Consider the following 13,602-nt stretch of genomic DNA (forward strand, 5'->3'; position numbering starts at 1 on the left):
TCCAGACCTTATTCACTGTTGTGATCGGGGGTGTCCTTTACAGCAGCATAATGGACAAGCATTTGCATTTATACTGTAAACTAAACCTCGCTCACATATGGGTCAACTTCCCCATCCCCTTCCAAGTGAAATATAACCTAAAGCCCTTAAAAGGAACCTGAAGCGAGTAAAATTATTTAAAATAAACACATGACGTAGCTGAAAATGAATATTACATACTTACCTCACCTTCAGTTCCTCTCAGAAGCTCTCCATTTTCTTCTTACAGTGATCCCTTACAGTTCTGACAAGATTTTGTCAGAACTAAAATATACCAGTTGCTGTCAGTTATATATCAGCAGCTGTCAGTTACAACTGAATGTGCAAGGTAATGTCCATGTTTCCCTATGGCTCAAGCGAGTGATATTACAGTTTAACAGTGTGCTGACCAGGAAGCTGTTATGCCGCATAACCCCTGGTTATGGGGTAATGGCCATTTTTAAAATGGAGGATGGAGAATTCCATTGATCACCGTGGACAAATGGGATGCGGGAGAGGGAAAAGCGATTGAGGAGTAGACTATCCAGGAGGTAAGTATGACCTATGTATGGTTATTTTGACTTTTTATTTTCAGTTCAGGTTCTCTTTAAAGGACAACTGGGATGCGGAATTGTTCATGGACCGTTTGCAAACCGATTTCCGGAAGTTTGTCCAGCACTAGTCAGGAGAAACAATCTAGGGAGTGGGCAACCTGGAACTTGATGTGCATTAAAGGACAACTGTAATGAGAAGGATATGGATGCTGCCATATTTATTTCCTTTTAAACAATACCAGTTGCCTGGTTGTCCTGCCTCCTAATACTTTTAGCCATAGCCCCTGAACAAGCATGTGGCAGATCAGGTGTTTCTGACATTGTCAGATCTGACAAGATTTGCTGCATGTTTGTTTCTGGACACTACTGCAGCGACATAGATCAGCCAGGCAACTGGTATTGTTTAAAAGAAAATAAATATGGCAGCTTCCATATACCGCTCATTTCAGGACTTACAAGGCAAAAAGTTAAACACCTATTGTTTTTTATCATCCTTAGGGGACGCAATCCGCGCTCGTATAAGAGGTATCAGCGAAGGAGACTTGGGCGCAGGATACAGCCGGTATATGGCTGATCCTGCTGTTGCACAAGTTCCCCGCTCGATAAATACTATTCCCCCTCCAGGCCGCCATGGATGGTGGGGAATGAAATAATTCGGCTTCCAGCAATTGCTGGAAGACAAATTATTGTTTTAAAAGTAACTAACTTCAGCTCATTCTTCTGAAGTTAGTACCTGTGCTCTGCTATACCCGTAATACCTATTACGGCCTATGGTGACGCCAGCTGCACCCAAGTCTCCTGCGCTGAATTAAGTGTTTGATTCGCGCCCGCCCCCCCCCCCCTCTCATTCCGCTGTGTCTGTATTGTAATTTCTAGGCTACGGCTGGGTCCCGACCCGATCCCTCGGGTCGTCCTCAGCTGCCCCAATTAAGATGACTGCCAGGTCCTGCCGCGGCTGCACAGTTCTCATAGCCACAAGTGCGGCTGTGCAGCTCTAAGTCCTCCTCCAGCTCTGTTTTCGTTTCCGGCTGTCTCGCGTGCTCCCTAAGGATGATGATAAAAACAATAGGTATTTAACTTTTTTTTTTTATGATTTTCACCTCGTAAGTCCTTTAAGCTGTCCTAAGTAATCCTGGAATGCCAATTTTGCCAGGAGACCATTGAGAAAATAAACCTCTGACTTTACTGCAGGGAGCGGCAGTTGAGCTGTTCCCCAGAAACAGAATGTTGCTCCGCCCATACCTGCCCTGACAGTGAGACAGGGAAGGTGGGCGGGGAGCTATGTCACTGTGAGGCATGGGTGGAGTAACTTCCTGCTTCCAGGGTACAGATAAACTTCCTGCTGGTAGGTCGGAAGGCTAATTTTCAGGATGGGCTCGTGGCAAAACATGGCAGCATTTCTAGATAAAAATAGTGATCTAAGTGAGTTTTTTTTTTTTATCAAAGCTCTCTAAGGCACAGTTCATTTAGGAATTTTCCCATTAGGTACTGTTCACACGCTATGTTCACGCTTGGTGCCATTCTGTCAGGAAGCATGGCAAGGTATTAAGCTGTGGATTGACTGATCTATGAGGTCTTGTAAAATGATGCAGCTGTATCAGGCTTGGCATCTGTAAGGTTGTGTGAGATCAGTCACTCCTAACTGGCTCTGTTGTCTCCTCTGCAGGTCTTAGAATCCAAGCTTGCTGCATGCAGGAACTTTGCCAAGGACCAGGCATTGTGCAAGTCTTACGTCCCGGGAAGCATGAACAGCAGCAGCAGCACAAGGCACATACTAAGCAGCAGAACAAAGTTCTCCCATGCCGGGCACACTACGTTCTTTGATAAGGGGTACGTAGGAGCGACATTCACAGATGGTTGTATTGAGCGCTCAGTATCACTTCACACTCCTGCCACCTGTTCATTTCCTCTGTGTTGCCTTCACTGCACTACTTCATTCACTCATCATTACTATACTATCTGATTCTCAGATCTGTCACCCCTGGTGCAGCTCATGACGAGTGTCTGCCAAGTTATGACTGCAGTCAAAGGAGCGAAGCCTGTATTATTCCATCAACCGATTCAACGTAATACGCCTACATTTATCTCTTTACCGCATTGTCCACAGATGAGCTTCTAAAGCATTTTGGATGATTTATTGATAGAATATGAGATTGTAAGCAGTGTGTAATCCCTTTCTTTTAAGCTAGCACACATTAGATTTTCATCCACCAGTTGTCAGCATAAAGCCTTACACCAGACGGTTCTCGCCTAAGGCGGACGGTGGGGGCTGCCTATGCCAAGAATCTGGCTTGTGTATTTCAGACACCGATCCTCCCCAGTGTTGTCACTGTTAGATCTGGAGTGGCGGGTCATCTCATCTGAGCGCTGGCCATGAGCATTGTTCTCCTTATTTTTATGTCCTGCGTCATCATGCCTCCTCCCTTCTCCATATTATCTGGTCTGATTTCCTACAGTCATGACAAGGTGAGGTCATCAGGTGGACATGAATAAAATAATAGAATAAATCTCGCTTCAGACCTCATAGATAGCAGGGGCATGTGTGCCCCTGCTATCCCGCGGCTTAACGGGGGTCCCTGATCCTCCAAATCCCCTTCGTGCAGCGGGGGAGCGCTTCCGCATTGGGGCAGGGCTAACCGCCGCAGCCCTGCCTCCCGCGCGTCTATCAGATGCGTACCTCCGCCTCTCCCCCGCCCCTCTGTCTTCCTTCACTGAGAGGGGCGGGGGAGAGGCAGCGATGCGCGTCTGATAGACGCGCTGTGAGGCAGGGCTGCAGCCGTTAACCCTGCCTCCAGGAAGAGCAAAATCTACGACTAAGTTGGTCGTTGATTTTGCAGGGGGGGGGGGGGTTGGGGGTGAAAGGACCCCCCATTTAGCCGCGGGATAGCGGCGTTTTAGCAGGGGCACACATGCTAACTATGAGCTCTGAAGCGAGATTTATTCTCGCTTCAGAGTCTCTTTAAGCCTAAGAAGTGGGAAGCCTCTGGATCCTAATTTAAGCTGATCAGAGCCGCACTCCTCTTCCTGCATGTGGGTGTCTGTGCCGTAGCACGGAGCCCATGCAAGAGTGCCTTATCGCTCAGGCTTGGTCAATCTCGCACAGGTGCTGTATGGCCACACTCGTGCATGAAGAGGGGCATGGTCCAGATCCAATTACCAACAAGGAAGGCAGGGATCCATCCTCCTGCGTCGTCAGGTGAGTATTCAGCTTTACAATTGGGAGAAACAAGTGGAGGAGGATTCCAACAGGGCATTACCTTTTATTCAATATTTGTGAAATATACAGTATATTTAAATATATTTAAAGTACTTAGAAAATGTCAGACAATTTGCCTATCAATGCGCAATGGCAAAAGATGTTCTGCACTGTTTGTCCGCCCTGAATGTGACAAAGGACCTGACAGACGTAAGGACACTGAAATGTGATGTGAGACCTCTGGCACGCCAACAGTGCGAGGCATCTTTGATCCAGCATACCGACCATCGGAAGCTGGTAACGGCAGGCCACGGCACCGGACAGACAAACTGTGCAGGACATCTCCGCCATTCCGGTGCATTGATAAGCGAACTGTCTTCAGGCATCTAGTAAGTGCTTTTCATCTTTTTTTTATGAATTGTGAAAATAAAAGCTAATACCCTATTGGAGCGCTCCTTCTTTCCTATAGTGTGTGATCAGAACTGGACTTTGAGGAGCAGGATAGGGCGGGCATTACAGTGGGCTTTTATATATAGACCACATCATTGTTTGCTCGTTTGAAAACTTACAATGGAACGCAAATATTTTTTGGGCAAATCTTATGTCTCTGACAATAAGCTGGCATCCCAGGGTGCCCTGGCAGTAAGCGGACATCCCAGGGTGCCCTGGCAGTAAGCGGACATCCCAGGGTGCCCTGGCAGTAAGCGGACATCCCAGGGTGCTCCGAGAAACCAGTGTAACATATATTTCATGTCTGATCAGCTGATTTTTGCAGGTCAAAACATTTCCCACACAGCATATCAATGTCTTTTTACCAGTGTCAGATATTTCATGGCGGATCAGCTTATTAATGCAGGTCAAAACATTTCCCATACTTAGCATATCAATATGTCCTCTCGCCATTGTTAGATATTTCATGTCTGATCAGCTTAATATTGCTGGTCAAAACATTAGCCACACAGTATATGATGTATTTTCACCAGTGTCAGATATTTCAGCTCTGACAAATGTAATATTTGCAGGACAAAACATTTCCCACACACGGCATTTCAATATGTCCTCTCACAAGTGTCAGATATTTTATGTTTGTTCAGTTTATTATTGCTGGTCAAAACCTTTCCCACACTTAGCATATCAATATGTCTTCTCACCAGTGTCAAATATTTCAGCTCTTACAAGCTGATATTTGCAGGTCAAAACATTTCCCACACTCAGCATATCAATATGCTTCTTACCAGTGTCAGCTATTTCAGCTCTTACTAGCTGATTACTGGAGGTTAAAACCTTTCCCACACTTGGCATATGAATGGGCTCTACTCACAAAGGGCAGTTCGGTAAAATCATTTTGGTCGGTAAAGGACCTCATTCAGTATTTTACACTTTTTTTTTTTTCCAAATTCACTAAAGATTTTTCACAAGAGGCAAAAAAGAAAAGCCTCCCCCCCCCATGTCATCTTCCTCTGCTCTGGTACAGTAAAAAACACACCCGATACCCAATCACATCTAATCAAATTGAGAAGCAGGACTGTGTGGCTCTCCCTATTGGCTGCCTTGCTCTCCCTAAAGGCTGTCTGTCAAATCTACCGCACAGAGAGTTCATGAAGAGAGCGAGTTATCGACTGCTATGAGCTGGAAAAAAAATGCCAAACACTTTTTTACCCCGTAAATGAAATGCAGTAATTGTTTAATTTCTTGACATTTCCTGAGGCATTTATCTCACAAGTCAGTAATTTACCTCACTAGTTAGTATTATTAATTTTTCAGTGCGGTAACAGGTTTAGTGAATCATAATTACGGAAGGTGATCAGTAAAATCAGCTGTTTTCAGCATTACCAAATGTGGTAATGCTTTGTGAATAGATCCCAATATGTCCTTTCATGAGTGTCAGATATTTTAGCTCTTACAAGCTGATTATTGCAGGTCAAAACATTTCCCATAATCAGCAAATCAATATGTCCTCTCAGCGTTGTTAGATATTTCATGTCTGATCAGCTTACTATTGCAGGTTAAAACATTTCCCACACTCAGCATGTCAATATGTCCTCTCACCAGTGTCAGTTATTTCAGCTCTGACAAGCTATTTGCTGGTCTAATCATTTCTCACACTCAGCATTTCAATGTCTTCTCAACAGTGTCAGATATTTCAGCGTTGACAAGCGGATATTTGCTGGTTAAAACCATTCCCGCACTTAAAATATCAATATGTCCTCTGACCAGTGTCCTATAATTCATGGCTGATCCGCTTCTTATTGCAGGTAAAAATATTTCCCACACTCAGCATATCAACATGTTTCCTCCAGTGTCAGATATTTCACATTTGACCCGCTGAAATTTGCTGGTGGGAATATTTCCCACACTCAGCATGTCAATATGTCCTCTCATCAGTGTCAGATATGTCTTGTCTGATCAGCTTGTAATTGCAGGTCAAAACATTTCATACATTCAGCATATGTTATCAGTTTATTTTCCCCTCTGGTTTCCTTTAAGTAATACATGTATTTATACAGACCTATATATAAGACCTGAAACAGAGACAACTGAGGAGAATAGGACAAGAGACAACTGGGTCATATGCAGACCAACAGCACAGTGCACCAAATAATATCTGATCGGTTTTCATTCCTGTGTAGCTTACCGTTTCTTACAGGCAGCATGTTTGAGCTCTCAGGCTACTTCTTGCCATCTCAATATGAATGTTCCCCTTTGTAACATAGCTTTACATCTACGTCAACAAGGAGATGACATCATGGCCATAGCACTGCAAAACCGTCATCTGAGGTAACTGTAACCAACCGGTACTATAGAGAGAGGTGGATTTCTGTAGGAATGCTGCATTACCGCAACTTGTAATTTTAGCCCAATTACAGAACTTAGAAGCATTGGACCAATCAAAGAATGGAGAATTCTTTCAGCGAAAATCATATTACAACTGTTATTTCAGATGTGCCACAAGACTCTGATACTACCCAATATTTCATAAAATCATTTGATTGGCCTAAAATGTTTATGATATTCTGATTGCATTCTCTGATCGGTCCAATACTCAAGTATTATAATTAACCAACTTTATTAACAAAATGACAAAAAGATGTTCCTCTGAAATGTGTAATCTGCATTTTCAGTAATCCGATTTTCCCTGGAATTGGAAATAGCCATTGCCGACCATCCCTAAGAAACTGCCAATCAGGTCCTTTCAACCACAAAGCCTTATTAAGCGCTGGAATACACCCATCACAAACATGTCTGTTTTTTCTTCTGAAACTAATGGCAGACTTGACTAGAGACTAGCAACAAGGGAAAACACAGAAGGGGGGGGGGGGGGGTGTCATATCTACACAATGGATTTTTTGTTGTTGTTGCATACGTTAAAGAGCACTGGGGTAATTAGGGTGCCAGAGAAAGCTGCTATTGAAATATTGGAAAAATTACCAATAATCCACTACTTAATTTGGATATTAAGATCAGTCATTTTCACCTAACCTTGTTCTTAAGCAAGCTGTCTCTCTACCGATCCCTAACCTGTCCCCCACCACAAAATGCCTAATCAACCACCCAAGCGATGCCTAACCCTAACTGCCCACCCCACCAACTGCAATTCCCGCCCATCCATAATATAGGATGTTGTGACAACTCAAATCCCTCTTTAAAGTTCTACGATTTTGGATGTGGGGATTCATCATTCTCTTTCTAGACCCTTATCTTAGCTACAGCACCTCTTTGGAGGGCCTCTATATATATTTTGCAACCGCATATGGTATATTTCCTTATAAAAGGCTTGGTTGTCTGTTACAACACCATTTACTTTTTGTCACTTATTTATTTTGCTAGGAACAAAGATACCTGAAGAATTAGTGGAGATTTTGAAACCAGAGTCCTTTCATTCCCACTCTGAGGGACTTCAGTCTGAAGATAATGGCTGGTTTCCATGAAGATTACTTACATGGATCCTCAGAGATGCAGATCACACCTCATGTTTGATAATATAATACATGATACACTAAAATTCACCTGTTGTGCAGACAAGTCCAGGGTAATTGTTATCATCCCGATTCAATACTTCTGAATTAAGAGATAAAGGGAAGACTATAAGACCAAAGTGAGTAAAGTATGTAGGGTATCAAGCGCTCATAAATCAGTTACTTTATGCAGGTGCAAAGGGTCTCATTTAATCACGAGCTCCCCCTTTGATACCCGACTCACTGGATCTGGCAGCCAGACAGGGCCTGAATGCACATCAGGTGTATAGGACATCCCTACGCCTCTCTGGCAATCTGCACGGTACTTTGTAATCCCCATCATCCCGTCGTCATTAAAGCCAATAGACAGCTGTTACTGCTGCGCAAGCCGGGGCCCCACTGAATCCTAGCTCCACCTGTAATGGACCAAAGTGCTGTTGAAAACAGTTCATATTTGTTTAGCATTTTCACATGAAAGGCCGTTTCACACAGGCGCTAAAGGAAGGGGCTTGGTGCTCCTCACTTAAAAAGAACCTGAGATGAGAAGCGTCTCACGTTCCATATTTACCAGGGGCATCCTTGAGGCCCCTTGAGGCCACTCGTCCCTCACAATCTCCCTGGGTGGCTCCGGACACTGGCAATTCAGCCCTTCATCGAGCATCCCCCATCGTGCTCCTGTCCCCCTGCCACGAGAGTGCAATGTGCTCCTTTTTTCCTCTGGTCTCCTCTTCCTTCGGGCATCTGCATGCTTTATGCTGAGATCCTCAGACGCCAAATGCATGGCATGCCATCATGAGCCTCCAGGGGCAGTATACAGCACAGAGGAAGAGTAGACCAGATTCAGCGTGGACTAGGTAAATATAACTGCACTTTACAAGGAAGGGGAATCTGGCCACGGTGCGGGGTGGGGGTCCTACCGTAAGGCTTTTGCTGGTGGCCCGGGCCACTGAAGTTCTAACCATGTGACGTTACAACCAGTTAAAGCTTCCTCTTGTACCTTAACGGTGTTCCTCAACCCTTTCCTCAAGTACCACCAGCAGTGCATGTTTTGTGGAAATACACACAGAAGTATTTAATCAGCTCTGCTGAGGCACTAAATATCTCACTTGTGAATATTTGCTATTTCCCACAAAACATGGAGGCAGGGAACACACTTGTCTTTCAGTTTTCTGCGCGCGTTTTTCTGCATACTTTTTCTGCACACCAAGTGTGTCTCTATGCAGGAAAACGCGCGCGTTTTTTCACAGCAGCTGATGTAACTGATAGAGAAAACTGACAAAATGTGCAGAGTCATGATGCAGAATGTCAGTTTTTTTTCTGCGCGCGAACAAAATATTAAGTGTGTACTAGCCCATTGATTAACATGAGTTCTCAGTTTTTCTGTGCAGAAAACGCGTATGAAAACAGTCAAGTGTGTTCCCTGCCGGACTGTTGGTGGGCCTTGAGGACAGGGTTGGGAAGTCTGGCCCTATAATATTTCTCTAAGGCAGGGAACACACTAGATGCAATTGTGCATGTGCCCAGAAGGCAAACGCACACAATTCCACAGGCTATTGAAGTCCTTAGTCTTGTTCGGGAAACGGTCATGTTGTTTTGCATTTTTCCATGCATTTTTAAATCGCACATCTTTCTGCCTTTCCCTGCACGATGTGCACATTTGCATACAGTATATTTTGCCAGAAACGCAGATTAAAGAGAGTAATAGCGGCAAAATGTTAGCAGAAAATGCAAACTTAAAAGCCAACGGAGACTTAGAAATTGATGGGGAAAATGGCCCTGCAAGTGTGTTCCCTGCCTAAGCAGTGGAGATAACTATTGTAGTCAATGTTATGAGTGCTCACACTGCACAGAAACCTACAGACTGTGACAGGGAGGGGAGCCAAAATCAGAATGGGAACTCTGGCCATGCACTGTACTATCCAACTGTACCACAAAATGACTGAATAAATAGTACAATCAAATCAGTCAATTAATTGATTACAAATGTTCTCTTCATCAAATAATGTTTTAATAAATCCTTTTCTATGAGAAAATTGCTGCCATTTCAGCGTTTTATTTGGTATTACAATTTGAGGATTTTTTATTTTTATGCTTAAACATGCGATGTACCACCTCTGTTCACATTGCTAGTAAAAATAAACAAAATGTCTCGTTTATTTCTAATAAAAGAAAATTTAATAAGATATAAAAAAAAAAACACATTTTAAAAACAGAAATAAAAACCATGAATCAAATGTTTTAAAGACAATGTACCTTGTTGGTGGCATTCAATAATGAATCTAATAAAATCATCCTTGGGCCCTGCTTTACATTGTCCAGTGCAGATGCTCTAGATGAGAGTTTAGAATTTGGAGTGAAGAAATATAACCCCATAACTTTTAGTTTTTGCCTTGAGCCGTATTAGGTTGTCTGGGTTTGAGTTCTTGTCTTTAAGATTATGTAGATTTCCATGTGATTGACAAGGTTGGTTTTAATTGGAGTATTGTCCATATGTTCGTTGATGCTATGCATTAAGGTGAATCTGAAGCATAATTAAAATAAAACCGCTCTGGGTCCTATAGAGCCTTTCCGCTTATCTCCGTGTTTCCCCGCAGGCCCCTCTGTTTAAATCTCCACCGTGGGAGGTTTTGAGAGTCTTCAGGAGCCCGAGTACTTTCAAAGACGTGCGGCTCTGTATTGCACACATGCGAGAGGTAGTGCTTGCTCGTATGTAGTGTGGCCCATCTTCTGGAGCCCAAGTGCTCCTAAAGACTTCCGAAGCTCACCCACAGCAGAAGAAAGCAGTCTCCCATTGGTCATGGGCTAGAGACTAACGGGGGAGCCTGCGGAGGAACGATTGGATAAGGAGACCTTCTCCTCAGGTGTATATACCTGTTTGTTTTTTTTTGTTTTGTTTGTTTTTGTATTTGTTTTCGTTATGCTATAGACTCCCTTTTAAAAGGGAACCTAAAGCGAGGTTTCCATATTTATTTCCTTTTTAAGCAATACCAGTTGCCTGGCTGTCCTGCTGATCTCTATGGCTGCAGTGGTATCCGAATCACACACCTGATTCAAGTAGCTTATTCAGTCAGAGCACCACATCTGCATGTGTAACGCTGGCCGTGATGCAGGCTATGGAGTGTACACTGAATATACAATAATCGAGTTCAGAACGTCAACTGAGGTCATACACGTGAAGTCAGAAGTATGTGGTACACAGACATGAGGCAGAGCAAGGTCAATAACAGGCTAGGATCATACACTGGTAATCAGATGTCTAAAGTACAGTAGGCTAAGACAGGTGCGAAAACGTTATTCAGGCCAAAGTCATACACTTAGGTCAGATGGCTGAGATACAGTTAAGGATAAGGCAGAGATAGGGTTGTTAGGCTAGCCGAGGTCAATATCGAGTAATAGGTGACAGTAGCACAAGGGATGAGACTTTAATCAAAGTGGAGGGCTTGCAGGGTCATACACACAGTACAATCACAATAATACAAAAGACAATACCAACTAACGATAGATATATATCACAAACACTGCATATATATCTATCTCATATTACATCTTGTGAATCCTTGTGTTCCAGCCCAGTTTTACCAATTATTTATTGCAGTAGGGCTGTTTTTGGTAGCCACTTCCATCCCCAGCTGAACTGTTTTCCCAATTTCTAATTGAGAATCACTTCCATTTCAGCCATGGCAGCTATCATACCTATTTAAATGCTGCAAGAAGGTCACTTGTGGCCTAGGTCATTTGGTGCCATTTAATTCCTTAGTGCCATTTATTACAAAGTGCTTTGTAACAACTTGCCAAGAATTTACCAAGAATTCACCCAGGAATTCAAACAGGATTCAACTGCCACAGGACACTGCTGAAAACTACTACTCTGCATCCACAACTGCCTCCAATGCTGTTGCTCAAAATGTCACTGCTGGACATATGTTGCACAGCCAAGTAGACTCTTTATGTACTCAGGTTTGCTTGCACTAACTGCATACTCATATAAACTGTTTAGGGGTTGGAAATTTCCTGCTGATAATCACTGACACTTACCATGTTTACTGCAATTTTTTTGCAAACATCTACAAGTTGCATTGCAACATGCATCCTCCCAGTGTACCACACTCTATATTCATTTCACCTGCTCTGCTTTCCTCACCTTATTCAGCTTTACATGAACTGTTAGCTCTCTTGAAATCTCTCTCTCCCTCCAGCAGCTCAAAAACCGCACAAACATTTAAATCTCATTTACATTTGCTTACTCTCTTTCTCCTACTCTTACTTGCAGCTGGTGATATATCACCTAACCCTGGGACACAGCCAAGCATCCCCTGCTGACCTGCTTCACAGCTCTCTGTCCACAAATAACTTCAACATCCATGGTCGCCCCAACCTTATTTCCATCCATCCCACTCACAACATACTCCCCCCTACCCTGCGGTCTCTGGAATGCCAGATCCGTCCGCAATAAACTTACAGCGGTCCACGACCTCTTCCTCTCCAAATCCTTCACCATCCTCGCACTCCCTGAGACATGGCTCACCCCCTCTGATTCTGCCGCAGAGGCTGCCCTCTCCTAAGGGGGGCTTCACCTCAGTCACACCCCCAGACCAGACAACAGGACTGGGGGAGGGGTAGGTCTGCTCCTCTTCCCATCCTGCACCTTCCGTGTCCTCACTCCACCTCCCTTTCTACAATTCACATCATTTGAGGCCCACACTATCCGTATCTACAATCCCCTCTCAGCCATTGTTGCAGTCTTATACCGCCCTCCGGGCTCCATGTGACAATTTCTCGACAACCTTGCCTCCTGGCTCCCACACATCCTCCCCTCTGACCTCCCCATCATCATCCTCGGGGATTTCAATATTCCCATCAATGAACCCAAGAACTGTGTTGTGATCCGGCTACTCACTATAGCCAACTCACATGGCCTAGTACAACACACCAACGCCCCCACTCACACTGCAGGTCACACTCTCTACCTTATATTCACTAAATCCACCACCAGTGCAGACTTCGACATCGCACCATTTCCACCCTCAGACCATTACCTCCTCACGGAAGGCACCTCCAAACTACCCGCCCACCCACCTGGTCGATGGAAGCGAGACCTACGCAAGCTCAACCATGGCGTCCTTGCTGACTCCCTCCATGCCCTCTCCTCCACTCTCCCCACCCTAACCTTTTCTAATCTTGCTGCAGCTCAGTATCACCAAACTCTCTCATCAACCCTAGAGAAAGCTGCTCCGCCAACATTCTGCCGTAACTTAACCCCCAGCCCTGGCGCACTACCTATACTCGCAACCTCCAGAGGGAAACATGTGCCAATGAATGAAAATGGAGGTAAACTCGACTAAACCAGGATTTCCTACAGTACAAGACTAACCTGCTGCAGTTCCACACTGCCCTTGCTCATGCGAAGCAGGAATACTTTACCAAGCTCATCTGAGCACAAGCTTCCAATCCCCGGCGTCTTTTTGGCACCTTCAACTCCCTGCTTAAACCCACCCCCCACCTTCAGTTTCCTCCCTCTCTGCCACAGATTTAGCCACCCACTTCACCAACAAAATAGTCTACATCCATCAGGAAAACTCCAATCTTCACCTCCCACCCGCTCACAACCAACTCCTCCTCCACCCTATCCTCCCCTCACATCCTTCACTCCTACAACCATTGAGGAAGTCAACCACCTACTGCAGACTTCCCATACCACTACCTCCCCCCTTCCGATCTACTTCAGCCTCACTTCACGGATTTGACCCCAGTCCTCACTACCCTGTTTGACCTCTCCCTATCCACAGGCACCTTCCCCTCAGACTTCAAGCAGGCCACAGTACTGCCCCTGCTCAAGAAACCCTCCCTCGACCCCTCGCTACCCTCCAACTACCGCCCA

The 13,602-nt window shown here is 44.6% G+C and overlaps 1 long non-coding RNA gene across 1 annotated transcript; it reads left to right on the plus strand.

Annotated features, from left to right (window-relative positions):
• The first annotated feature begins 2,245 nt into the window (after positions 1-2,245).
• On the plus strand, positions 2,246-9,757 carry LOC137533869 (uncharacterized). Its single transcript, XR_011024243.1, has 2 exons — positions 2,246-2,402; positions 7,597-9,757. It is a non-coding gene; the product is annotated as an uncharacterized lncRNA (long non-coding RNA).
• Positions 9,758-13,602: the final 3,845 nt, after the last annotated feature.

Source organism: Hyperolius riggenbachi, chromosome 10, assembly GCF_040937935.1.
Source record: "Hyperolius riggenbachi isolate aHypRig1 chromosome 10, aHypRig1.pri, whole genome shotgun sequence".
Lineage (NCBI taxonomy): Eukaryota > Metazoa > Chordata > Amphibia > Anura > Hyperoliidae > Hyperolius > Hyperolius riggenbachi.